At 49.1% G+C, this 27,850-nt stretch overlaps 1 long non-coding RNA gene and 1 pseudogene across 3 annotated transcripts in view; one reads left to right on the forward strand and one right to left on the reverse strand.

Moving 5' to 3' along the window:
- Positions 1-283: 283 nt before the first annotated feature.
- Positions 284-27,850, reverse strand: part of LOC135884569 (uncharacterized) — a 30,228-nt gene continuing 2,661 nt past the window's right edge. Inside the window, exons 2-5 of one of the 3 annotated variants that reach the window (XR_010561715.1) lie at positions 18,173-18,382; positions 5,958-6,112; positions 1,364-1,523; positions 284-947 (exon numbers count right to left, since the gene is read on the reverse strand). This is a non-coding gene — a long non-coding RNA (uncharacterized LOC135884569). Of the gene's footprint in view, positions 983-1,363; positions 1,524-5,957; positions 6,113-8,042; positions 8,129-18,172; positions 18,383-27,850 lie in introns of those variants that run through there. The other 2 variants (XR_010561713.1, XR_010561714.1) reach the window with 2 other exon arrangements.
- On the forward strand, positions 17,404-27,814 carry LOC135884568 (matrix Gla protein-like; annotated as a pseudogene).

Below are 27,850 nucleotides of genomic sequence, written 5' to 3' on the forward strand. Positions count from 1 at the left end.
ATGGCTGCATATGGAACAAGCCCCACAGCAAACTGAAGGCACTGGTCTAGAGAAGTCCTAAAACTTAACCACCTCTGACTCAGTTGCACCTTCTTATAAGCGCCTGTAAAGGTTACAAGGACCAGGTATAATAAGTCTATAATATGACTCCTGCATAACTAAACATAGCTGTGATCCTATGACTAACATTTTGGTCTAATGGGTTAGAAAGCCAGGCATCTCCCATGGTAGGTAATTGATATTTAACTATGCATGCATCAATAGGACTAGAGAGCAGAGGACACAAGGTGAGGGTAATTTATTTTGAGTACCTACAAATTGTTAAATAGCAGTAAGAAAAACAAGTTCAGAGGCGTGCCTCTGAATTTATATTTTGGCCAGTGCAGTTCCTCTAACTGCCCGGCTGTGGTGATTCTCACTGATCATTCCCAAGCAGGAATAAGCTTGTTCAAGTCCTTCATGTGTTGCACCAGCTGATGTCTCTAGTGATTCAGACCACTGAGAACTATAGGGACCATTCAGTACCTCTCCTTCCTTTACCCCCAACAGGCTCCAGCAATGTACCCCATCAGCATGCTGACCTACCTGCCAGGGATGGGCCTTGTGGACTCAGGGTTTGGATGAGGTGTTGAGGAGTCTGAGTATAGTTAGATTAATAGATTCCCAGGCCAGAAGGGACCATTGTGATCATCTAGGCTGACCTCCTGCATAACAAAGGCCAGAGACTGCCCCAAAATAATTCCTAGAGCAGAGGTTTTAGCAAAACATCAATCTTGATTTAACAATTGTCTGACAGAGACTCCACCCCGACCCTTGGTAAAGAATCCACAGGCTCTGGAGAGCCCAATTTTAAAGGGGGATATAAATAGTTCTTTCTACCACAGCAGATTGCCTGCCTGTGAACCTGTATTTCAGCCATTCTCGGAGTACAGCAGCATGAGTCAACTCTGCAGAGATAGGAGAGAGAATAGAACAGATGGATCTGAGGAGATAGAAAATGATAAACATCCATTAACAGTCAGCCCACACTCTGGCTAGGCCAGGTTGAGAGATGATGGGTGTCAGACGCGGCCTACATACACAATGGTCTTGTTTAGTTGACTACCCCTCCTCTCTCTCACCTCTTTCAGGATGTCTGATGGGTTCCTCCCAGAGTGCAGCCTGGAACTGGGGTACCACTGAGCCCCCCCTGACCCACCAGCCTGGGCTCCCTCTCACACTGTATTGCTGTGACAAGTTGCTAAGCTCTCCAATCTTGCTCTTTCAATCGGTATACACACAGGGACACAGCCCACTGTTGTAAATGCACACAGGCTTTCTGACCAGCCCCTACATGGGAAGGCTATACAGCTAGAGCACTTACCAGCTTCTCAGGCACACACCCCTCTGGAGGGTAAACCCAAAATTATTCCATCTTGTGTTGCACAGAGACCTGTACAGCATAAGCTCATGAAATTCACCCTCTCCCTCAATGTGGAGAGAGATATGCAACAGCTTCTGCCCCAAGTTGTAATAGCCACACACTGGTTTTAGAAAAAAACAAAAACAAGTTTATTACAGAATCATAGACTTTAAGGTCAGAAGGGACCATTATGATCATCTATACAAATATTAAATTTATTAAATACAATTACTAAATACAAAAGATAGATTTTAAGTGATTATAAGGGATAGCAAACAGATCAAAGCAAATTACCTAGCAAATAAACAAAACGAAAGAACTAACTAAATAAATTAATTAAATAAACTACAAAATTGGATACGAGTAGCAAATTCCTACCCTAAATGATTATTTAAGCAGTTTGCAGTGATTCTTGGGGCCAACTGCCCTTGCTTGCAGCTTAAAACCCCAGGTATTCCTTTCACAGGCTAAAAATTTTATTTTTTTGGCGCAGAATTTTTAATTCTTTGGTGCAGAATGCCCTCAGGAGTAAAGAGCCTGGTTTGAAAGACTAAGAAGCGCATAGGACTAACTGCTATCTAATTTACCTAATATAAATAATTGTGCATTGCAGGGTCCCTTAATTTTCCTTGATACATTTATTCCAAGTTTAGGAAATTTTCAGACAAGAAATCATTCAGATGAAAGTCAGATAATTTACTTAAGGAAAAAATCATTAGAACATTCTAATCTGTACAAATCAATGTCTGCACACAATATTTTAAAATTCTTCAAATTTTATTTGTCAAATAAATGTGGAGGCTCCAGCATGGCACTGGGGAGCACAGGCCACTGGCTGCACAGAGGTAGGAGATCACTGTGCAGTCCCCCTGGGACACAGACTCAGCAGTGAGGCTGCACACAACTGACACACAATGAAAGGACCAGGCCTGCCCCAGAAACACCCCAGGGCCCTGCCCCTCCTTGCCAGGTGCACCAGGTGTGGGTAAGGCAGGCTCAGCAAGGTAAGATCCAAGTGTGGAGGGGCTTAGTGTGGGGGGAGCCAGCTGTGGGTTGAGAGGGTTCTGTGTGGGGCAATCTGAGTGCAGGCGGCTCAGTGGAGGTTCCAGGTGTAGAGGGGATCTGAATGCACAGGGCCTTGTTGGGAGGTTCTGGGTGCAACAGCAATGGGATTCTGCAGGTGAAGGTGGTCCAGGTGAAGGTGGCTGGGGATCAGAGGGGGTGTGTGTGTGTCTGGATGTGGGGGGGATAGAGCTTGGCAGGGGGATCTAGGTGTGGGGGGCTCAGTGGGGTGGGGATCCAGGTAGAGCTGGTTGGGGCTCGGTGAGGTGGGGATCCAGGTGTGGGTGGCTCTTCAGGTGGGGGTCCAGGTGTAGGGGAAGTGAGGCTCATCATGGGGGGTTCTGAGTGCAGGGGGGTGAGGCTCGGTGCGAGGGTCTGGGGATGAGGGTGTCTGGATGCATGGGGGTTGGGTGGATGGGGGAGCAGATCCCTATACAGGGATCAGTGGCGTAGCCAAGTTCTAAGTGCAGGGGGAGCAAACATAAAAAAGGCGCCCCCCTTGGCTCCTCCTCTGGCCACGCCCCCCTTGGCTCCTCCTCCGGCTGCTCTGCGCCCCCCACCCATGGCTGGCTCCTCCAGCCGCGCTGCGCTGCGCCACCCGCCCTCCCTGGCTCCTCCGGCCACACTGCGGCCATGCTGCACCCTCCCCCCCCCCAGAGGGGCTCGGTCCGGGGAGGGGGCCGGGCGCGGGGAAGGGGTGGCGGACGGACGCTGCTCGCTTCTCCCGGGGGTTGGGGGGAGCAGAGCAGTGGGGCAGACAGCAGCTGGCGAAATCCCCTCTCCCTGGCAGCTTCCTGCTTCCCTTCGGCCGAGGGAAGCAGGAAGCTGCGGGCTGCCCGGGCCGAGGGAAGCAGGAAGCTGCCGAGGAGAGGGGATCTGCCCACCAGCTGCGGAGCGCTTGGCCGCCGAGCCCTGAGCTGCCGCAGGAGGCGACCGCGGCGATGTTGGGCACGATGGCCAAGGAGCCGGCCCCTTCGCTCCTCCGGCCGCGCCCGCCGCCCTCCCCAATGGTTCCTCTGGAGTCCGGCCATGCTGCCCGCCTCCCCCCTTGCCTGCAGGAGCCCAGCGCTGGCCCGGCAGGCACTGCTTTTGAAAAATGTGCTGAGGGGAAGCAGCTGCTTCCCCTGAACCCCCCAGCTATGCTTCTGACAGGGACCCCTCCCCCTGCAACTGAGGAGTGATGGGTGCAGGAAACGGGGACGGGGAGAGAAGGGGGAAATTTGTAGAGCTTCCTGCAGCTGGGGGAGAAACCTCGGGGTGGGTCTGACCCAGCCCCAGATACCATGCACGGGAAGAGGAAATCCCATCCTCCCCAGCCCGGCTGGGACTAGCAGCTGAGCCTGGCGTGGGGTAGGAGCCACCAGCTAGGTCTTCCCCAGTCCCACCCTCTAGCCCACAGTGATTTACCTCTCTGCCAGCTGCCCTGGGCACCCAAAACATACTGCTGGGGAGTGTTGCATGACCATTCTCATGGCTTCCTTTTGCTTCCCCATCAGAAAGTCATTTTTCTGTAGGGATGCAAAGAAATCTGCGGAGGACATAAATTCTGCACATGCACAGTGGCACAGAATTCCCCCAGGAGTAGAGCCTCTTTGGCTAAAGATGTTAGGTCCTTAAAATTTTTGAATGAGTCTTGTTTCTAGGTCAAGCTGGTTTTGGTATTGATGTTCCAAATCCAAGACTGTCAGCTCTTTGGAGCAGGGACTAGCTTTGCTGTGTTTTCACACCACCTCTCACAACAGGTTTCTGGTCCATGACTGGGGTTCCTAGGTGGTATGATAATACAAATAATAAATGACAAATAACATCAATAAAAGCATTAGAAAACCCTGAAAAAGCTTTATAATGCAACACCTTGCACCTAGTATGTACAGCTATTCTTATAGGTCCCAATCCTGGATAATCTAAAATGTCTTCTGCAAAATGCTGAGCATCTGCAACTCTCATTGACTTTGAAGGATCAGACTCTTGGTCAGGGGTCTCAAACTCAAATGACCACGAGGGCCGCATGAGGACTAGTGCATTGGCCCAAGGGCTGCATCACTGACACCCACCCCTTGCTGCCCCCGGCCCCGCCCCACTCCACCCCTTCCATGAGGCCCCGCCCCTGCCCCACCTCTTCCCTGCCCCCATTCCAACCCCTTCCCCGAAGTCCTCACCCCAACTCTGCCCCCTCTCTGCCCCCAGGCGGTGCAGGAGGGGTGCGGGGTGTGATGGGGGCTCAGGGCAGGGAGTTGAGGTGCAGGAGGTGTGCAGCAGGGGGCTCAGGGCAGGGAATTGGGGTGCGGGGTGCCACAGGGGGTTGGGGTGTGGCAGGGGGTTGGGGTGCAGGGTGTGGCAGGGGGCTCAGGACAGGGAGTTGGGGTGCAGGAGAGGTGAGAGGTGCAGCAGGGGGTTGGGGTGCAGGGTGTGGCAGGGGGCTCAGGACAGGAAGTTGGGGTGCAGGAGGATGTGGGATGTGGCAGGGGACTCCAGACAGGGGGTTGGGGTGCGGGGTGCGGGCTCCGGCCTGGCGCCGCTTACCTAGAGCGACTCCAGGGTGGCAACACCTCACTGAAGAGAGAGGCTCAGGACTAGGGTAGAAGGGCAGGGGAAGGGCAGCCTGCCCTGGCCCTAGTAAACAGGGACACTAGGACCTGCCGGAAGCCGGCAGCCTGCAGAGCGGAGCGGATTCAAGTGTGCTGCAGGCTCCTGAGTCACCATGTGCTGCAGGCTCCAGGGCAGTGAGGAGGCAGCAAGTGGGTGCCGGGAGACACTCCGTGGGGGGGGGGCGCGTGGGGGTGGCAGGTGCCCCAAACATTGGGGAGCAGTGCACGGGGAGCTTAACAGGCACAGAAAATAACTCGGGGGGGGGCGGGGGTAAGGGGAGTTTGGCGGCGACAGGAAGTAACGGGGGGAGGGGCGCGTGGGGAGCTCCACGGGCTGCAGGGAAGAGCTCCATGGGCCACCGTGTGTTTGAGACCCCTGCTCTTGGTTAAGAGTTGGCTCAGTCCAATCTTTTCTAGAAGTAACCAGGTGCATGTAGCATAGACTGAAGTCTTCTCTCCCATTCTCACTTGCCTAGCAGCCATGCTGACTGGTTCAATCATGGCTCTTCGTCAGCACTTCAGGCTGCCATGTTTATGCCGTTCCCTCCATAGGGGCTGCCAATTTGACTGTCAGCCTCTGTTCCTTTTGTGGGGACAAGGGGTTAAAAATTATAATTACTGCCTAAAAAACCTCTTTCCCCTTTGGGTCGTGCATACTGAGATGAAACCCCAAGAAAGCATGAGAGTCCCAGACTGATGTATTCCCCGGGTCATCCATGAAACCAGTTTCAGACCAGATATTAAGGATTAAGACTATTTTTTAGATACCTGAGTGAGTGTACATGAGAGATCAGAAGCTGAGATCCCTTTGGCATGTTGGTTGGTTTGGAATTGTTGAACAATCTAGAGTGTACATATTGCAAACTGTTTAGAGATCAGGTCACAGCTAGCAGCTTTATCAGTACCTTTTGGAGATGAGCCTTCCCCATACTTTTGATCCATTCTCACACTAGCATCCTTCTCTCTCATTGGCCTCCTCTGATGCATTAATCTCAGGTCTTTCAGAAACTTCCAATAACAGTTGGCAGTTCTGATCCTCTCAAATAAAGTCAATGTGGCACTGAAAATAAAGAGAAAATTGAAACGGACAAAAGTTAAGCAGAATTAAATATTCTAGAAACTGGGCAAAGGTAGGTTGAATCCTGTAGTTACAGCCTAGTGATTAGGTAGGATTCAAAGTCGTACATCTAAGCACAGACTGCTTTGCTCTTTCCAGCAGCATGGAGAAAGCTTCAAGCTATTATGCATGCACCCTTCAGCAGGTTCAGTGACTCACCCTTTGGCTTGCAACCTCTTCATAGAATCATAGAATATCGGGGTTGGAAGGGACCTCAGGAGGTCATCTAGTCCAACCACCTGCTCAAAGCAGGACCAATTCCCAACTAAATCATCGCAGCCAGGGCTTTGTCAAGCCTGACCTTAAAAACCTCTAAGGAAGGAGAGTCCACCACTTCCCTAGGTAACCCATTCCAGTGCTTCACCACCCTCGTATGAAAAAGTTTTTCCTAATATCCAACCAAAACCTGCAACTTGAGACCATTACTCCTTGTTCTGTCATCTGGTGCCACTGAGAACAGTCTAGATCCATCCTCATTGGAACCCCCTCATTCCAGGTAGTTGAAAGCAGCTATCAAATCCCCCCTCATTCTTCTCTTCTGCAGACTAAACAATCCCAGTTCATGGAATTATAGATTCTTAGGGTTGAAAGGGACCTCAGAAGGTCATCTAGTCCAACCCCCTGCTCAAAGCAGGACCAATCCCCAACTAAAACCCCAAATCACTAAATGGCCCCCTCAAGGAGTGAACTCACAACCCTGGGTTTAGCAGGCCAATGCTCAAACCACTGAGCTATCCCTCCCCCTGAGTTCCCTCAGCCTCTCCTCATAAGTCATATGCTCAGCCCCCTAATCATTTTTGTTGCCCTCCGCTGGACTCTTTCCAATTTTTCCACATCCTTCTTATAGTGTGGGGCCCAAAACTGGACACAGTACTCCAGATGAGGTCTCACCAATGCTGAATAGAGGGGAATGATCACATCCCTCAATCTGCTGGCAATGCTCCTACTTATACACCCCAAACTGCCGTTAGCCTTCTTGGCAACAAGGGCACACTGTTGACTCATATCCAGCTTCTCGTCCACTGTAACCCCTAGGTCCTTTTCTGCGGAACTGCTGCTTAGCCACTCGGTCCCTAGTCTGTAGAAGTGGATGGGATTCTTCCATCCTCAGTGCAGGACTCTGCACTTGTCCTTGTTGAACCTCAGATTTCTTTTGGCCCAATCCTCTAATTTGTATTGGTCCCTCTGTATCCTATCCCTACCCTCCAGCGTATCTACCACTCCTCCCAGTTTAGTGTCATCTGCAAACTTTCTGACGGTGCAATTAATTAATCCCATCATCCAGATCATTAATGAAGATATTGAACAAAACCGGCCCCAGGACCAACCCTTGGGGCATTCCGCTTGATACCGGCTGCCAACTAGACATGGAGCCATTGATCACTACCCGTTGAGACCGACAATCTAGCCAGCTTTCTATCCACCTTATAGTCCATCCAGCCCATACTTCTTTAACTTGCCGGCAAGAATACTGTGGGAGACCGTATCAAAAGCTTTGCTAAAGTCAAGGAATAACACGTCCACTGCTTTCCCCTCATCTACAGACCCAGTTATCTCCTCATAAAAGGCAATTAGGTTAGTCAGGCATGTGAATCCATGCTGACTGTTCCTGATCACTTTCCTCTCCTTTAAGTGCTTCAGAATTGATTCCTTGAGGACTTGCTCCATGATTTTTCCAGGGACTGAGGTGAGGCTGACTGGCCTGTAGTTCCCCAGATCCTCCTCCTTCCCTTTTTTAAAGATGGGCACTACATTAGCCTTTTTCCAGTCATCCAGGACCTCCCCCGATCGCCATGAGTTTTCAAAGATAATGGCCAATGGCTCTGCAATCACATCCGGCAACTCCTTTAGCACCCTCTGATGCAGCGCTCACCCCATGGATTTGTGCTCATCCAGCTTTTCTAAATAGTCCCGAACCACTTCTTTCTCCACAGAGGGCTGGTCACCTCCTCCCCATGCTGTGTTGCCCAGTGCAGCAGTCTGGGAGCTGACCTTGTTCGTGAAGACAGAGGCAAAAAAAAGCATTGAGTATATTAGCTTTTTCCACATCCTCTGTCACTAGGTTGCCTCCCTCATTCAGTAAGGGGCCCACACTTTCCTTGACTTTCTTCTTGTTGCTAACATACCTGAAAAAAGAACAGGAGTACTTGTGGCACCTTAGAGACTAACAAATTTATTAGAGCATAAGCTTTCGTGCGCTACAACCCACTTCTTCGGATGCATATAGAGTGAAACATATATTGAGGAGATATATATACACACCCATACAGAGAGCATGAACAGGTGGGAGTTGTCTTACCAACTCTGAGAGGCCAATTAAGTAAGAGAAAAAAAAACGTTTGAAGTGATAATCAAGATGGCTTAGTACAGACAGTTTGATAAGAAGCAAGTGTGAAAATACTTACAAGGGGAGATAGATTCAATGTTTGTAATGGCTCAGCCATTCCCAGTCTTTATTTAATCCTGTGTTGATTGTGTCTAGTTTGCATATCAATTCCAGCTCAGCAGTCTCTCGTTGGAGTCTGTTTTTGAAGTTTTTCTGTTTTAAGATAGCCACCCGCAGGTCTGTCATAGAATGGCCAGACAGGTTAAAGTGTTCTCCCACTGGTTTTTGAGTATTATGATTCCTGATGTCAGATTTGTGTCCATTAATTCTTTTGCGTAGAGACTGTCCGGTTTGGCCAATGTACATGGCAGAGGGGCATTGCTGGCACATGATGGCATATATCACATTGGTAGATGTGCAGGTGAACGAGCCCCTGATGGTATGGCTGATGTGATTAGGCCCTATGATGATGTCACTTGAATAGATATGTGGACAGAGTTGGCATCGGGCTTTGTTACAAGGATAGGTTCCTGGGTCAGTGTTTTTGTTCAGTGATGTGTGGTTGCTGGTGAGTATTTGCTTTAGGTTGGGGGGTTGTCTGTAAGCGAGGACAGGTCTGTCTCCCAAGATCTGTGAGAGTAAAGGATCATCTTTCAGGATAGGTTGTAGATCTCTGATGATGCGCTGGAGAGGTTTTAGTTGGGGGCTGAAGGTGACAGCTAGTGGTGTTCTGTTATTTTCTTTGTTGGTCCTGTCTTGTAGGAGGTGACTTCTGGGTACTCGTCTGGCTCTGTCAATCTGTTTTTTCACTTCAGCAGGTGGGTATTGTAGTTTTAAGAATGCTTGATAGAGATCTTGTAGGTGCTTGTCTATATGCATCCGAAGAAGTGGGTTGTAGCCCACGAAAGCTTATGCTCTAATAAATTTGTTAGTCTCTAAGGTGCCACAAGTACTCCTGTTCTTTTTTGCGGATACAGACTAACACGGCTGCTACTCTGATACCTGAAAAAACCCTTCTTGTTACTCTTAACATCTGTTGCTAGCTTCAACTCCAAGTGTGATTTGGCCTTCCTGATTTCACTCCTGCATGCCTGAGCAATATTTTTATAGTCCTCCCTGGTCATTTGTCCAATCTTCCACTTCTTGTAAGCTTCTTTTTTGCGTTTAAGATCAGCAAGGATTTCACTGTTAAGCCAAGCTGGTCGCCTGCCATATTTAGAACTTATGTCATGCAGGTGTCAAAAAAGTCTTATTAATATGCCAGATCAAGTCAGGACATCCTTAATCAATGGATATTAAACAGAATCCTAAAAATGCAGGGCTGGAAGGGATTACAGCTAGTCTGTCCCCCTGCGCCAAGGCAGGATTCAGTATACCTAGACCATCCCTAACCGCAGTTTAAACATCTTTAAGCAATGAATATTTACATTTTAAATAAATTTCTCTTCCATAAACTGGGAAGTTCTCCCCAAATTGGCTCTGGAGGTAGAACAAGCCTATTCACATTTATTTGCACATACCAACATGTCCTTTTGATCTCATAGTAGAGTGTGAAGCCCACACTCACGTTTTTATGCATACACACAATATTGCACCTTCAGAAGGCACTCTCCCTCTTGAGCAAACAGCCTGGCATTGGAATGTATTTGTGGATGGCATTTTCTCTCTTCCAAATGGCCTCCCTGTTTCTTCAGCTTATGCCCATGCTGGAAAATGAACCATTACTGACAACAGCTGGGCTCAGTAATGGGTTAAACTCCAGTAAAAGTCCCAAAGGGTCAGTGATGGGTGCCACTGAACATGGTTTAACTACCTATTAGGGCAGGAACAACCTGTGTTCCACACCCTTTCAGAAACTGTTCCAAACCTGCTCTGAGCAATTCTTAACTAAGGATTTCCGACACACTGCTGAGCATGGCTTTTCCTTGGCTGAACTTGCAGCTGCCCTGCTGCTGTCACCCATTGGCAGCAAGGGGTAGTTTCCATAGTGTAGATGAGGACTTTGACATCATTGTCAGCTACTATGGTGCTGAGCGCAGTATAAAACCTTACCTATATTAGATTGCTGGCCAGCCTGAGATGTTACACACACATAATTCAATTCCTTATCATTTATCTGTGTGCAATGTGATTCACCAGACAGCAGATTGCATCAGTGCCCTGCCCAAATACAAAACTTGATAAGGAACTTGTCTTTCTATGCAGTGTTGCTGGAGTGTGAACCAACAGGCAAGTGGACAAGCAAAAATTACATATTAAAGAATTCTTGAGAAGGAAGAACCATCTCATGCAGGGGACCATCAATTAAGGGGCAAGAAGAACATAAGCGAAACGAAGGAGCTAGCAGGTGGACTATTTGGGACACTTGCTTAAACTGAAGGGAAATATGGATGACGTCCCCAGCTTGTAATTTACCTGTTTGAAACATTTGGGGCCTGATCCAACTCCCATTGAAGTCAATGGAAAGATTGAAAACATTATAAAAGTGAACCCTTTTGCTGTCATCATCATGATCACTGGAGAGGAAGGAGCAGGTAACTAGCAGTTAGAACGGAGAGTCAGAACGCCTGGATTCTATTTTAGATTATCACCGACTCACTGTGTGACCTCAGGTAAAGTCACTATTAAAGGGACACAGTCAGGTTAAAAATAATATTGAAAAATAACTTGCCTTGCCCAAGTTCCAGACATCACCTGTGGCCATGATTTTCAAAAGGTGTGATATTTTTCCTAAGGACCTAAAATTCTTGGAGAAACGAAGTTAGAGGTTCTGGAATCACATATTTACCTCTGCTCCATAAACAAAGAAAGGGCTAACATTTCACTGAATTATGTTAGTTCATTAGTGGGCATAGCGAGCCAGCTCTCTAGGCATTTACATAATATAAAACACACATAGATGGTCAGCTTTTTGTTCTGTATTTGTATAGTGCCTAGCACAATGGGGTATGCCTGGGGCTCTATAGCGGCACTACCACAATACTAATGATAATTGGCCAAATTAAACAAGGTCCTATGCTCAATCCAATGGCATTTCTCTGTTTGTCTGGGTGTAACATGATAACTTTTGAAATCATATCTGATCAATCCAAAATTTTCAGGGGATGTTCTAGGTATCAGTGGGCCGAACTCTATTGATTCTGGTGAAAATCAGGAACACTGATCTGACGGATTGCCCCCCTTCAAGGTGCCACCTGATGTATTGAGATACTACTGAGCCCGCCTGTTCTGCCAGCCTGAGCCCCCTTTAACCTGTCTTGCTGAGCCAGGCTCTTAAGCCTCCTCTGCTACACCCAGCTGCAGAAAGACAGACATTGAGATTAGCTCTGGGAAGACTCAGCTTAAGGGACTTGCCCCAGCACTCAGGTGCCCACCTCCCTTGGAGTGCAGACCTTAAGGTATATTGTCCTGCACAATATGTCTTGTGTATAAGGCAAGCTCATAAAAGTTCGCCCTCTCCCTCAATATGAAGAGAGAAATGCACAACTTCTTGCCTTCCCCCTCCCCCAGTTAGAAATTGCACAAACTGGGTTTAATAATAAACAAAACAAATTTATTGTTAGGATATAAATTCCGGCCTGTCTGTAAAGGCCTATACTTTAAGAATGTCGGTATATGTTTATCATTTAGCTAGTTATAGAGGTATAAAAGAAAGAATCAAAATCACTGCCTGTGTAAGGGCCTTCTCTCATTGTGACAGTCTGGGGCCCTGTTCTTAAGCTAAGGACTTTGGCTTAGCAGTGGGAGCAGCCATAAGCTGGAAAGCGTACGGTCACATCCTCACACATTTCACACATTTGTGCATGTCCAGCTTTTCTAAGTAGTCCTTAATCTGTTCTTTCTCCACTGAGGGCTGCTCACCTCCTCCCCATACTGTGTTGCCCAGTGCAGCTGACTGGGAGCTGTCTGACTTTTTCATTGTTGTACCTGAAGGGCTAGTTGTGGGTGTCACCCAAAGTAGCACATTTGAAATACAGATACATGGTCAATATTCCTAGCTTCAGATACAAAAATGATAAATGCATACAAATTAGATAAACACATTCAGTAGATCATAACCTTTTCAATACCTCACATGACCCCTTGTAGTGAGGCGGCCTTGGCTCCCAGCCACCCCAGAGAGGGATGAGCCTCCCTGGATGCCAAAGTGGGCGGAGCCACTGGAGCCTGCGCCCACCTCCCAAAGGTCAAAGCGCAGGACCGGAAGTATAAAAGCCGCATCCCAGGGCTCAGAAGCTGCCTGGCCGCCGGAGAAGCCAGATGCTGGGGGTCTAGCTTCCGCTGGGGAGACTTCTGCAGCCTGTGACCGACCTGAGGATTGGCCATACCAGTCAAGGCCTGAGGACGACCAGACCCTGGAGAAGCTGTTAAGCCTACCGGAGGAAAGCGACCCAGAGGAGCTGCCAAGCTTACCGCTCGCCGAGTACCCTGAGGAGCCCATGGTGCTTGATTCCGTGGAGGACACTGACCAGACGCAGGTACTGCTAGAGGGGGAGGTAGGAAGTAGCCCGGGGGCAGCCGACCCTGGTCTGGCTGAGGCACACCCAGAGCCTATGTCAGTGTGTTGCGGCCAGGATCCCCACTGACACAGCAGCAGGCTGCCTGCCACTGTTAGGGCCCCGGGCTGGGACGCAGTGGAGTGGGCAGGCCTGCGTCCCCCCTGTCACCCCACTTACGGGTGGCAGTCTCCCCCCTCGCCCCAGACGCCAGAACCGGGAGTCTGGGTTTGTTCCTGAACTATTTGCTCAGCCCCTGCCTGAGGGCCTGAGCCCCTGTTTGTTTGCTGCCCCGCCCTGATCCAGGGCCTGGGCTTGTTCTGGAACTATTTGCTCAGCCCCTACCTGAGGGCCTGAGCCCTTGACTGTTTCCTGCCTCACCTGGCTAGTTCCCTGCCTCAGCGGACCTCAGTAGTGAGGCGGCCTGGCTCCCAGTCGCCCTGGAGAGGGGTGACCCTAACAAACCCCTTTACACCCCTCTTGCCTAAAACATATCTTAGTCATGCCATATTCATATCAGAACAATATTTCTATGAAGAATATGGGGTGTAATGTCACAACCGGAAAAGCTGTTTTCACTTAAAAAGTTGCTCTTGGCTCTGCCTGTGGAGAGCTAGCTAAGAGCTGGATGCTCAGCTGTCAGGGGAGCCAGAGGGAAAGGGGTGTAAAGGAGGCTTCATTCCTTCCTCCATCTGAGTGTGCTGCCTCCCCCTAAGCCTGCTCCATAGTGGTGGAGGCAAAGAGAAAAAGAGAGATGGCACCAACCATCTGCCCGTCCCTTCCAATCCGCAGGGGAAGAAAGGTATAAAAGACACATGCCCCGGCACATGGGGGGTGGAGAATGGGGGACCCCGTATGGGGAGAGGAAGGACTGGGGAACACACCAAGCCCCTGGCATGGTAAGGAGTGGGGGAGTCAAAGACAGTGGTATGGGGGAAGGGAGTGGAGGTGGTTCCCTGAAAGAGGGGGATGGGAGGGCACCAGAGGAGGCTGGTGGGGTGGGATGGAGGAATGCAATGCACACTTCATTACTTCTATAGGCTGTGCGCAACGCCCTAGTAATCCCCTATCAAAAAAGCTTTTAAAAAGAAATTTCTCCAAACAGCCCATGCAGCCTCAGGCAAAATCCCCTCCTGATAGCCACCCCGCATAGCCCTGGCTCTCTGGCAATACAAAATTACCAAACAAATTCAATCCTCCCCACATCCGTGGCCTGATCTCCACAGGAACTGAGCAGCCATAGATGGGTCGGTAGAGGAGAGTTTTCACGGAACTGACTGCAGCCATTCCAAATAGGGTGACCAGATGTCCCAATTTTATAGGGACAATCCCGATTTTTGGAGCTTTTTCTTACATAGGCTCCTATTACCCTCCACCCCCATCCCGATTTTTCACACTTGCTATGTGGTCAACCTAATTCCAAATACTTTATTTACATTTGTGAAGTGACTGGCGCGGTAGCATTGATCTCTGAGGAGGTAAAAAATTAAAGCCTACTGACTTGTCATGTGACTTTTGGCCAATCATTATATTGATGGAACAAAAATACCTACCTCACCAGGGGCTGCTTGCAAAGGGCGTTGAGATGAGGGCAGGGGACCATTCCAGATCCTGGTAACATGATTGCATTTGTAAAGGCAAAGGTAGCTTGTCCCTATTCTAGTCTACTGAGCTGAGAAAAGTGAATAAAGATGCTTTTAAAAGCAGAGCATTGTATTACAACATGCTGGCAACTTGATTTCAGTTATGTGACTTTGATGCCCCTCATCACATTGCATTATTGTGACCGGTGACACAGCCTCCTCTCATGGCAGCAGAGCTCACCCCACTCACAAACTCAGAAAAGGGTCAAATGAACCCAAGTTCCCTCCCCCACATCCCCTGTAACCCCAAAACCCTCTAAGCCCAGCCCCCCTGAGGAGCTCTGGCTCTGCCTGGCAGAACCCTGCTGGCAGCCCATCACAAATCAACCCCAGTGATATGCCCACAACTAGCTGCCCTCTAAACCTGCCCCCAAGCTACCCCTCCCAAACCTGTCCCATAGGGTTACCATATTTCAATACTGCAAAAAGAGGACACTCCAAGGGGCCCCGGCCCCGCCCCAACTCCACCCCTTCCCCAAAGTCCCCGCCCCAACTCCGCCCCCTAGGGTGACCAGATCACCCAGGTCAAATATCGGGACGCGGGGGGAGCAGAGCAAAAAAAAAAAAAACGGCAGCAGAGCAAAAAAAACCAACACCCCCCCCCCCATTCCTCCTCCCTCTGCAAGCGCTGGAGGGAGGCCCAGGAGACGCAGGGGGAGCGCAGGGCCAGGGTGAGTAAGTCCGGCCTGGCCCCGAGCGCAGGCAGGACTCGGGCGTGGTATCTGGAGGGAGAGTAGGGGAGCGGTCCGCGGGGCCAGGCGGCGGCTGTTCTCTCCACCTGGGCAGCGGGACTCGGGAGCAGCCGCTGCTGCAGCTCCCACTGCCGCGGGGGGAGGAAGTGGCCAAGCACGTGGCGCTCGGCGGCTCTGGCGCCTGGGCCCGAACCCTCCGAGCCTGGGCCTGCTGTGGGGACCCAGCAGCGCACACGCTGCGCCCAGCCCCTGGCCAGTCGCGTCTGGGCTGGCTGCCCAGCTGGTGCAATCCCGCGGGCGGCCCCGGGGCGGAGGTATCGGCAGCCCCGTTCATTCCCCTGAGGGACCCGAGTAGGACGGGGGAGCTGGGGCCTGCTGCCCCCACTCCAGGGCTGCCCACAGGATTGCACCAGCTGGGTCCCCGCAGCAGGCCCGGGCTCAGGGGGTTCACGCCCCGGGCGCCAGAACCGCAGCCGCTGAGCGCCACATGCTTGGACGCTTCCCCCCGCGGCAGTGGGAGCTGCAGCAGCGGCTGCTCCTGAGTCCGGCTGCCCAGGTGGGGAGAACAAACAGCCACCACCTGGCCCCTGCGGGGAAGTTGCTTCGGCCCCCGCCACGGTGGAGAGCGGTGGGAGCCGGGAAAGTTAGAGCCCAGGGAGGAGGCGGTCCCCTTACCATGCCTCTCTATTTTCCTGGACATGTCCTGCTTTTTGGAAATTCCTCCCGGACGGGGATTTGAGGACCAAAAAGCCGGACATGTCCAGGAAAATCCGGACGTATGGTAACCCTACCAGACAGTCATCCATGTACCCCAAGACCAGAGAGTCCCGAGAGTGTCACCAATCTCTGCACATAGAGCAGCACCCATTCCTCCACTCTCCATGCTTATTCTCTCATGGGTTTTCTCTCCATGTCCTACCAATGGACTCCAAGCTAGAGCTGGACAGAGCTTGGTCTCCAAGATTAAAGAATTTTCCCACTACATGAGCAACTACAAACCCTGCAGAACTGTGTGAGCTAGTTTTGGGATGAGGATTATTATACACCAGGGGCTTGAAGTAAAATTAAACCATTGGCAGCCTTTCTGTTTCCTATTCAAACAAAATCAGGACTGTGGCATATTTAGTGCTGGGCCCCAGTCCCAAGGCAGGAGGGAGAAATAGTTCATAGCAGTATAGGGAAAACTGATCAGACCCTCATCTTTTTTCATCCTCTCCCATTTTACGAGAACAAGGAATCTCTTGATAAAAATTAACAGCTGGTAAATTTACTACAAATAATAATAATAATAATGAAAATACTTCTTCAAAGAGCATGTAGTTAGCCTGTGGAATTCACTATCATCGGAGGTCATCAGGTCAAATACTTTTGCTGGAACTTAATGTTATGGGCATTAATACCATGTATAGTTATGCATATGAAGATAAGAGTAATCCAATCTCATGCTTCAGGGCATAGGGATTTTTTTTCCTACTCCCCCAGAGCATTGCACAATAGGCTGGGTATATTATGCCTCCCCTCTTCGCCCACAGCTTCCCCTGAAGGCACCGGCTGCAAACAGACTAAAAACAGACTTGGTCTGATCTGGTACAGCAAATTTCATTTCCTTATGAAAGAGGAAATCTAGGGTGAGGGCTTTTCAGAGGTAGCATAGACCTGAGTCGGTCCTGCACCTCAGACCTTGAGGGTAAAATGCATGTATAGGCACTGTTATTTCCATTCCAGATGGACAAAATAGGGTGTTTCTTATAATAATAGATTCAATCCAATTTTGCATCTCAAAACAACTGCAGATTTTGGATCTAAAAACCTATCTAGGTTCTTTGGTCCAAAACAACCAATATGATTCTCTTTATCCAGCAGATGAGTGAAAGATGCTGGCTTTGAACAGAGTGCGGTCACAGTCACTTTCTTATCTCTCTGCAAGTCTGGACAGGAAACTGGGCTGGATTAAACTCATCTGGCTCCAGAGAATGAGTCAGATCATGACATTGCGCAACTTGAGGGGCAGGAGGTGGGAGGGAAAGTGCAGAGGAGGGAGGAATTCTGTTTTGCCATCCCACAGGAGCTCAGCTCAGCAGCATCCTGTGTTTTTACAGTAATAGTCTTGATTTTGTTTTTTTAACCTAATTTTTATGTGTTGCTTGATGTACAAGTTCAGTCTAGTTATTCATAGGGATGCCTATGCCATAGTGTGTGAGCTCCAGCCAATTAGTAAAACAAAAATAACATTAGCAATCTTCTCTTCCTTCCCAGGCTGAAGGAGAAATAGCTTGATCAGTTTGCCTGGGTGTGTGTGGTGAAGAGCTCATTGAGGGAAAGCCAAGTACAGAGATGAAGTTTGCACTTAGTTCTGAATATGGTGAGGCTCATGGGCATTCATATCAGTTTATGGAGTGAGCTCCCCAACCTAGGTCCAGCTCTTGTGAAAGGTCTGTCTCCTCTGCTCACGACCCTCTCCCCCCCCCCCCCCCCATTGGTAACAGCTTTACTGTTTCAATTTAACGAAGCTGTTGTGGGAAGTCATGGTCATAGACAGAGAGTTGATCTATCATGTAGCTAGGGCCAATCTCATGGAGAGCTTTTAATATTAGGATAAAAAGCATAAACTGGCCTCTGTATTCAATGGAGAGATGGTGCAGGAATGAAACAATGGGGTAATGTGTTCCTGATGACCTGTGTTACTACACAAGAGGACTGCTGGGTTTGGTACCAACCACATGCTATTTGGGCATCCAACAGCAGGGAGTAGTCCAAACGAATCCCATGGCTGCAGAACAACTTAATGAACTGAAGGCAGTTCCTCAGAGCACTTTCCTCATCCTACCAGCATCACTTGGTCTTACCCTGGTTTCAGCTTTAGCCAGTTGGTCTTCACCCAGGTGCTGATTTCAGTTTGACTTCAAGGGAGATGGTGCTGTTTATGTTTCATGTAGCGGAGATGCTGAGCTGGGAGCTGTCCGGGTAGTTTGGTCATCCCACTAGCTGTCCCTCTTGTTTCCTTTTGATGTTGACTAACATGGGGAGTGGACCGAACATGGCAGGAGACTCTGCACCTGGAGGAACAGTTGCCCATAACCATCCATTAGGTTTGGTCAAAGAGGAAAAGTTGAGCCATCTCAAGATGTTTCATTTCACCTTCGCAGCCTCTTGGAGTTGGAACAGGTGTGTTTCGAGATCTATGCCCCAAAGAGGCACCCAGCAGGATGACTATGGATGTGCTTCTTTTGTCTATGGACAGGAGGAAGTCCTCCACCATCCACTAGCACAAAAAGTGGAGTCTATGAACTGTGCCCTGTTCTAAAGCCTCAGAATAACACAGAAAATTGCTATCTGATAAATGGCATTGGAGAAGGTGAGGCTCTGCCCCTCGATCCCTACCCCAGGGAGCAGGTGAGGCCATGCCCTCCGTCCTTCTGCGCTGGCCTGTGGAATGGGGCCAGTCACAGTGCACTGGGGTGGGGGGAGGGGAGCACATCATTCTCCTCTATTATGCAAGGAACAGCCCTAGAAGAATAAGTGGGCCAGATCCTGGGTCCTTGCTCCAGCCTCAAGCTGGCTCTGTGAATAACTGCATCATCCCCTCATTCTCCAGCTCGGAAATTCTGGCCTCAAGATGCTGTGCCTGGGCTGTGAGGGCCATGAAGGTGCTTGCACCAGGAACATGTGCGACAGCTGCTATCTTGGCCAACACACCGGAGGCCTCTCAAGCTAAAAGCACGAGTCGCTCACTACATCTTGAGCTAATGAGCCAGTCTTTGTAACAGAGGCTGTAACTGTCTCACCTCCTCTGTGTACTGGGCAGGGGAGACATGGAACACACACTGAGCAGTGGGTCATGCCACTTGGCTAGCCAGCAAGTAGTCATAGGTTCTACAATAAACTGGGGCGCCCCCATATAAATATAAATCTATTGCTGGTCCTCTAAGTCAATAGTTACCCTGCCGTTTTTATTCTGTGACTAAACTGGACTAAGTTTAATCTTTCTTTGTAAATGGGAAGCTAAGGTTTTTAGTTGTTTGCTTAATGCTTGTAATAGATTTTCTTTACTTTAATCCCACTAACAGCTCATTTAGAAGCTGCCACCCTGACAAGCTCCCACCCCGTTCCAACTTCTCTGAGCTCACTCTGTCAGTGTGGTACTTCTCACTTCATCTAAGGCATCTATTTGTTAATGGAGGAAAAAGAAAATCATTGTTGGAGGCCCCTCCAAGGCAGAGAGCTCACATCACCTGAGCTTTTCTCTCCTACTTTACTGTGCCACTAAGAAGGGACTCCAACCAACAGTGCGGGAGGTGTGAGGGGAAGGGATGAGGGAGGGGGCAGCCTCTGACCTTATCCCACAGTGTATTGCAGGTGTTCCTGCTGACCAGCTCTGCCGAGAGTGGTTCTGACTCAGTGCATGATTATTGGAAGAGTTAGTGAGGAGGAGGTAAATTCAGTCATCAAGGAAAGAGTCTAGACCTCCATTTAGGGAGCCTCTGCCCACACTGCTGGTTAATGGCTTGGACCCAGATAGCTTGCTCTAGACGCAGCCTCGACCCCATTAGCCACTGGCATCCGCTCTGGCTCCCCCCTCTCTCCTGGCTCAATTTCCTGAGGTTTCTGGTTTCCTGAGTGAGGGCAGAAGGTGTTTTTGGCAGAGAAGGTGGGAGCCTGGGGGTAGAGGGTGGATCCAGCGGGGGAGAAGAGGAGGAGTCACTGATCACTGATAATAAATAAAAAGGCCCCCTCTTCTCCAGTTAATGCTACAGGACGCTGGGAGAACTCCCCCTTAGACAAGAGCTGCAGACTGAAGAGGAAGCAAGTCCAGAGTGAGTATGCAGAGACCTCCCTGTAGTTAGTTAGTTATTAATGTCTGTGCAGTGCTTTGCAGCAGGAAAATGTTAGAGAGATGCTATGGAATGTATTATTATCTCATCCACCATGACAAGGGCCCCAGGGCTGCCTTTGCAGCGCTACCCCTTACCAAGGGACTGCAGAAATTTCCACAGAGTTTGCAGGCAGTTAATATTAGCTCCTGTTCTGTGACTACTGCACACCAGAGGATGCTGTTAGATAGCAAGGGCTGGGAGTCTGATGTTGGGCTGGGTGTGTTCCACCATGGGGTGTGAGCATTTGTGGCTTCACCTGGTGAGGTAGGAGGGTGTAGCCCCCGGGGAGGGATGGATGTGTGTGTAAGGAGCCAAGTGAATGCAGTTCCCACAGCAACAACGGAGGCGCTCACCCTGGGACAGCGCAGAAGGGTGGTTAATTTGACTTCCAATAAGGTCTGTTTGTGGATAAAAGCGAAGTGTTTGGGCTAACGCCCGTTTATGACATACCCTCACTTCTGTGGTGGCGGTGTGTGTGATGCCACAGGCATTCTGGGAGCGCTGAGTGACTCGGGAAGAAAGCAGAGGCTGGGGCAGTGACCCTGAGGACTCAGCACTGAAGGACAGGACAGGTACATGGGGTGGGGTTGGTTATGGCATTTATCACTGTGCGACCTCATCACCATCACCTCTCTCTGCATGTCCTTCCAGCATCTCCCTCTCTGTGTGCCAGTCACTGTCTCTCCAGGCTCACTCCTTATCCCTTTCACTTCAGCCTTCCCACAGGCTGCTGGATTGGCCATGATTTAAGCCCACACTCTGTAAAAACCCCTGAACCGCATGGAATGCAACAAATCCTTACCCAGGCCCAGAGGCTCCCTTAAAAAGGGGCGACCACTGCTCTCAAATCCAGGAGGTGCTGGGGTGCAGGGAAAGGAAAGGGAGCTGGGGAAAAGGGATCAGAGGGGAACGGGAGCAGGGCATATCAGACCCCATTTCTGCTCTTTACCACAGAGTAACTGGGGGCTCCTCATCATCCCAGGCTGAACACTGTATATGAGGAATCGGTGCATGGGTGTGAGTTGGAATGGGGCTGGTGGTAGAAAGGGGGAAGGCGCGATGTGTGGTCATCCTCTCCTGTGTTGGGCAAAAGGAGGAAGAAAAGCACCTTATTCTCACTGGGGGCCCCTGGTTACAGGCTCTACTGATTTCAGGTCTTTTTCTCCCGCTGAGGATCAGAGGATCTGGACAAGAGCTGTGAGTTTGGAGTTAACTGTTTCTTGGCATTGGTAGGGTGATTGGCAAAGCCCAGAGTAATCTGGTCCTTTCACAGGTCCAAGGCTCAGCCCAGTAGGGAATCATTTGGTTCCAGGCAAAATTCTGGTGCATTATAGGGTCCCTGTTCCATGCAGGCACATGCAGTGTGTGAATCCTCCAGGAGAGGACTGTACACATGTAACCCCAATGGCAAGGAGTAACAGCGACAACTGAGCAACTGTCTCACTGGCCTCAGAGAATGAACTGAGCTGGATTTGTGCCCACTGCCCAGGCTGTGTGACAGCTCCAGACTCCTGGAAAACTGCATGCAATCCCACAGGCTGGCCTGGTGCAAGGGGAGCTACGTCAGAGCTCCTCAGTGAGCTCCATTTGGTTGCAGTGGCCTCTTACCACTGCCCAGCTCAGCTGCAGCCATTGCCCAGTGCACCCTGTCCTCACACACGCTGCTCTGGCCCTGGCTTCACATGTGGTTTAAGTGAAACCACTGATCCCATCTCTCTTCTCTTTGAGTTGGCAGCCATGAGGCTACAGACGGCAGCGCACATTCCCCCCCAGGGCCAGCTAGCCTGGTGCTGGAAACTGGACTAGAGTTTCCCACATAGCAAGTCAGAGTATGTTTGCTGAACCACTGGAGCAGACTGTGAAGTACTTCTGGCTCCTGCTAGCCTGCAGAGCAATAGATTTGGTTTGAACTTGGGTCCCCTGTATGGCAGGTAAGAGTGTTAGCACCAAATCATGTTCCAAGAGTCAGCAGCTCAGAGCGAAGGATCCATCCTTCACCCAAAGAAGAGGTGGCCCCATTCTACTTAGGGATCAGTGTTTGTGTGGGACCCCAGAGAATAAATGTAGAGATAGGTTTCTAGGGGCTACTGCAATATACATGTGAACTAACAATAATCCCAGCAGAGGACGGGGATCCCATCAGCGTTTGAGTACCATGAAGGGCACAGTAGGGTGTGTATGGGGGAAAACAACAGGATTGAACTTCTATCTTTCCCCTGGTAGATGGAGTTCAACCAGAGCAGTACTGGGGTACATTAGGGACCAGTCTGAGGGGAAACCAAGGATGGAACATTTGAGATCAAATTTCCCCATCTCTCCAGGAAGCAGGGGGTTGGTCCCATTCCTTCCAGCCATGGAGCTGACAGACAGTGCGGGCTCTGTGTGTCTGGACCAAGGGTGGTGACGGCAAGGAGGGGAGATCAGAGGAGGAATTAGGGAAGCAAGCGTGTGGTCCTCCTTGGTGTCTGGAATTACTCTCATATAGTTCAACATTTCTGGACATGCAGTGTTAACAGCTCACCTCCTTTTGAACTCTGGCACCCTCCCCCTGCAGCAAGGGCAGGGAAGGGATTGTGCCTACCCCACCACCAAAGCCTGATTAGACCGGTTTATAGAGGGTGTTTTGTAACAGTCCCATAGAAGATGAGTGCCAGCCAGGCCCTACCTTCCCCAGGCTCCTTCATCTGATTCCTCCCCTCCCAGCTGCTGCTTTCATAATAAACACTCCACTGCTAACTTTGCAGCCTGTCCAGAATTTCCCGCTGCCCTCGGTGGAAAGAGAGTAAGTCAGAGAGCGAGAGAGTGCAAGAGAGAGTGACTCCCACACAATGCGGACCCTCATCCTCCTCACGCTCCTGGATGTTTTGATGGTGGCAGCTTTCTGCTATGGTAGGTGACCTCTTTTATTGGAGCTTGTTTGGAGTGGCAGCCAGTCACAGACACCTCTTGGTCTGTTCAGATGTTCTGCTTTGATGTTTATCTCCCCTTATTTGTTGCTGTCCTCTTGCCCATCCACTCCCTCTACCACTGTGTCAGACCGCTCTGCCTCTACTCCAGAGCTCAATCACCTAGATACTTTTGCCTCCAGTCTAGAGCCGCCTGCACTTCAGACCCTTCCTCTTTACCACAGACCATTCTGTCACCACTGCAAACTATCCCCACATCCTCAACAATCCCAATCTGTGTGGATCATAGAAAGAGGAGATGGAAGAAACCTAAATTAGTCCTTCCTTAGTCAACACAACTTGTGGATGCACTGGAGGGGAGATCCCAGGTGCTGTTTACATATCAAAGTGATGCAGGGTCTGGTAAGGGAAATTCCTTATATAGATCCCAGGCCCTATTTCCTATAAGAAGGTGACTCTCTGAACTGTCCCTGGTTTGCCATTCTATTGCATCCTCAGCTGCTTGCCTTTCCTTTGTTAATGGCGAGCGAGATTTTTCCACCCACCTTCCCTTTCTCCTTTTGAATGTCTCTCCCATTTTCTCTAGAATGCATACACTTGCCTATTAATGGACCGATCTGACCTTGCACTGAAATATGCATATTTGATGGTGATTTGTATTTCTATAGCATTTTCCATCTAAAGATCTCAAAAGGCTTTACAAATATGAATTCATTAATTAAGCAGCCTGCCTCCACTGTGAAGTAAATAGGTGTCATACCTGTTATATAGAGGGATACATAAAGGAACAGAGGGTCAGTGATGCTCCCAAGGATAACATAGTAAATCAGTGGCACAGCCATAGATAGAACCCAGTGGTTCAGTCCTCTGTTCTGACCACTAGGTTGCCTTATTCCTTTCCTTGCTTTTCCTTTTAATCAGTGAATGAGACTTCTCAGTCTCTCTTCCCTTCGGTTTATTAATGGTGAGTGAAAAATTCTGTGTTCCATAACTACAGTGCCTCACTGAATGTTTTTCTCTTCTTTCTCCAGAGTCCCACGAGAGTATGGAATCCCATGAGTTTGTCAGTAAGAGACAATTTTACTACTTTGTTTAAATTAGAGGGGAACTAAGGGACTCCCGTACTCCACTGTCTTCACCACTCTGCTAGGAGTTCAGCTGAGCCTGGCAGGCATGAGAGTGGGGGACTGGTGGAAATTAGAAAGGGGAGAATAAACCACTCCAGACAAATCTCAGTGGTTTGAGCATTGGCCTGCTAAACCAAGGGTTGTGAGTTCAATCCTTGAGGGGGCCATTTAGGGATCTGGGGCAAAAATCTGTCTGGGGATTGGTCCTGCTTTGAGCAGGGGGTTGGACTAGATGACCTCCTGAGGTCCCTTCCAACCCTGATATTCTATGATTCTATGATTCTAAATTGGATTTCTTTGGTGACCGAATTTCCAGATGAGTGGAAGGGGGAACAAAAAAGATAAAATACATGTTGAATCCAGGAAAGCATATGACATAATGTCTTACAAAATCTTACCTGAAAACTAACTGGAATTAGCTTTGACCACTGACATATTCCCTGAAAAGGGTCTTAAAAAATGCTATTGCTAAATAGCAATGTACTGAGTTTGGGAAGAGCTGCCTAAGAGGTGCAGCAGAGATCAATGCCACATCTGATATTAAACCATTAATTAGATGCTGTAAGGGAACTCACCCCTCACTGCCTTCCCCTTGTCACTTCAAGGAGCAGCTAAGATTGGCAGGCATGAGAGCATGGAGCTATTACTCATCTGGAAAAAGGAGTAAGCAGCATGTTGATTCAATTTGAAGAGGATGATAAATTTGGGGAACGAGCAATAACAGAGAGCAACCTAAGCAAGTTTAGAATATAGATGGGTAGAATTTTTATTTTTTATTTTTGTAAGGGATTTAACTTGGACAAATGCAAGTTAGTACATTTGGGGAAAAATAATTCAAATTATAGATCTTCAGTGGCAGGGGGACGCGTGGAAAGCAGTAAATTACAAAGGAGATCTTAGGTTCATAGTGATCCAAAAACTGGGCATAATCCTGTAATATGAAGTGGCAGCAAAAAAAAAAAAGAGAGCACCACTATGACTTTGGGCTGTATCTATAGAGGCATCAACCCATCTATATTCTAAACTTGCTTAGGTTGCTCTCTATTATTGCTCCTTCCCCAAATTTATCATCCTCTTCAAATTGAATCAACATGCTGCTTACTCCTTTTTCCAGATGAGTAATAGCTCCATGCTCTCATGCCTGCCAATCTTAGCTGCTCCTTGTAGTGACAAGGGGAAGGCAGTGGGGGGGTGAGTTCCCTAACAGAACTAGATCTGGGTACCTTGGCCAAATGACAGCCAAGGGAAACAGGATAATCATGGATAAGTATTTGACAAATGTAAACCTCATAAAGGGAGATGAGAAGAACCTGTTTAGTGTGGTTCAAAGAGATGATACTAGACAATAGACAATTTAGGCTGAATTTTAAAGAAAAAGATCAAGTTATGTGATCTATTAGAGTGGGGAATAATCTCCCTAGAGAAATGAGGGAAGACCCATTGATTGGGTATTTAAAATTGATCTGGAGAATGCACTCTAAGAAACAAGCAGCTGAGGCTGGATGAACAGAGTGATCCAGTGGACTCTTTCCATCATTAATTTATGGAATAAGAGTAGCAGGTTGGTAGAGAACATGAAGTCATGAAGAATAGGAGGCTGATGAGAATGGCAGGCTAGAGGAACATGGGGTGCCCATGACAATGAGAGGCTGGTAGTTTACAGGACTTTGGAGTACCAGAGGCTAATGAAAATAGAAGGTTGATGGGGTCCAGGAATCCATTGTGAATGGGAGGACAGGTGAGAATGGGACGTTGTCAGAGCAGGATTTGTTGTAAGTAGCTGATGATCTTCACTTCAACTATACATTGATTAAAAATAAATATTCTCTCACCTCATCAGATCCCTTCATTAACAGATGAAATGCCAACGACTTCGTGAGAGCTCAGCCGAGACGAAACCTCATGGTGCAGGAGAGGTATGTTTTCATAGGGTCTTAGGACATGGATAGAGGGGGCTTGGGGAGATGAAGATCTCTCCTAAGCAAGTTTAAGTTGTTGCCATTGAGGAAGGCCAGTGCTATTAGCTTGCAGACAGAATTTCCCTCTCAGCCTGGGGGTTCCACTGGGGAACCCAAAACTGATTGAAGATAGAGGGAGATTAACTTGGAGTGTTATTGAGTATGAGAACTCTTCTCAGTGCCCATAGGGCATTAACTAATCAGTCTGAAGAAAGCGCTAGAGGAGGGTGGGGAAATCACTGGTGTAAATCCTGAGAGGAAGGATGGTCCAATAGTTAGATACCAGTCTAGGCCTTGGGGAGACCCGAGTTAGTTCCCTGCTCTACCACAGACTTCCTTTGGGTCAAGTCAGTTAGTCTCTGTGTGCTTCAGTTCCCCATAACAGAACTGCCCTACCTCTCAGGAGTGTGGAGAGGATAAACACTTTACAGATTAGGAGGTGCTCAGATACTACAGTGCTGTGCTGGGGGCCATACAAATCCCTAAAATAGACAGAAACAGGGATTGGGGATGAGGCCTGAAAGAGAAGAAGAGAGGAACCCAGAGCTGAAATGCACAGTTCTGTGTAAGAGAGACTCAAAGGCAGCTCCGATCTCTTACACTGCTGTCAACCTAGAATAACTCCACTGATTTCAGTGTAGCTACTCTGGAACACAGAAGTGAACAGAGATCAGAATCAGGTCCAGGTTGTACGTACAGCATTTTCCCAAAACAAAACTCTTCTCTAATAGTTTGTGTTGGCACCAGAAAGGGAATGGCCTCCCTGACTCTGGGTGTATCTGTCCCTGTATCGGACAGGAGGAAGGTGCCCTTGTTATGAGATTTCCATGTGGCTATGTCAAATGAATAAGAGAAAGAAAGTTCACTGTAATTAGGTTAGCCCTGTGAACGTACTCTTCTAAAGAAGGCGATGAGTTCACATGACCCCCTATGAAAGGGCTAGATGGTCCCTTCATGGGATGTTCCAGCTCCCTTCCCTATCCCTGGCAACATTAAAGATCTGAAGAGCTTATGGCAGCAGGTTTGAGCTACTGGGGAAGTGAGACCCACTCCTCCGCCAACATAAGCCTCTACAGGCCCCATCTGCTGTGAATGGCACTTGGGAAAGGGCTCAGTGCAGGGTTATTGCATTGGCAGAGCCAAGGAGAGCTGAAAGAACTGTAGAGGCATGTGTGAGAAGGTGGGGCAGGAGGACCTGGCCACAAACAGCAAAGTTTAAAATGACAACTTGCTCTCTCCTCCCCTTCCTTGCATATGCAGGATCAGAGAACGCAATAAGACCCCCCCAGGAACGCCTGCGAGGACTACAACCCCTGTGAGCGCTACGCCATGGCTACATCGCTGCCTATAAGCACTACTTTGGGCAGCAGAGGGGCAAGTTCGAGTAACAAGTTCTCATCCCCGGTGCCTGGAGCCTGGGTTCTGTACCTAGAAAGAGCGACGTCTCTGAAACCTATTAAGTTGCTTGTTAACTGTATGTTATCCTGCCTGCCCTCTGCTTCACTCCCCGGTAACCAGGGATTCCTAGATTTTGTGTTAATTAGCCCAATGCCGCTATAGAGGAGGTTGGACAGGAGCCAGGATGTGGGTGTTTATTAGAAAATAAACTGCTGGTTTGATACTATTTCTTTATGACTCTGTGTTTCCTTGTGTTTTTCT

This window comes from Emys orbicularis, chromosome 10 (assembly GCF_028017835.1).
Source record: "Emys orbicularis isolate rEmyOrb1 chromosome 10, rEmyOrb1.hap1, whole genome shotgun sequence".
NCBI lineage: Eukaryota > Metazoa > Chordata > Testudines > Emydidae > Emys > Emys orbicularis.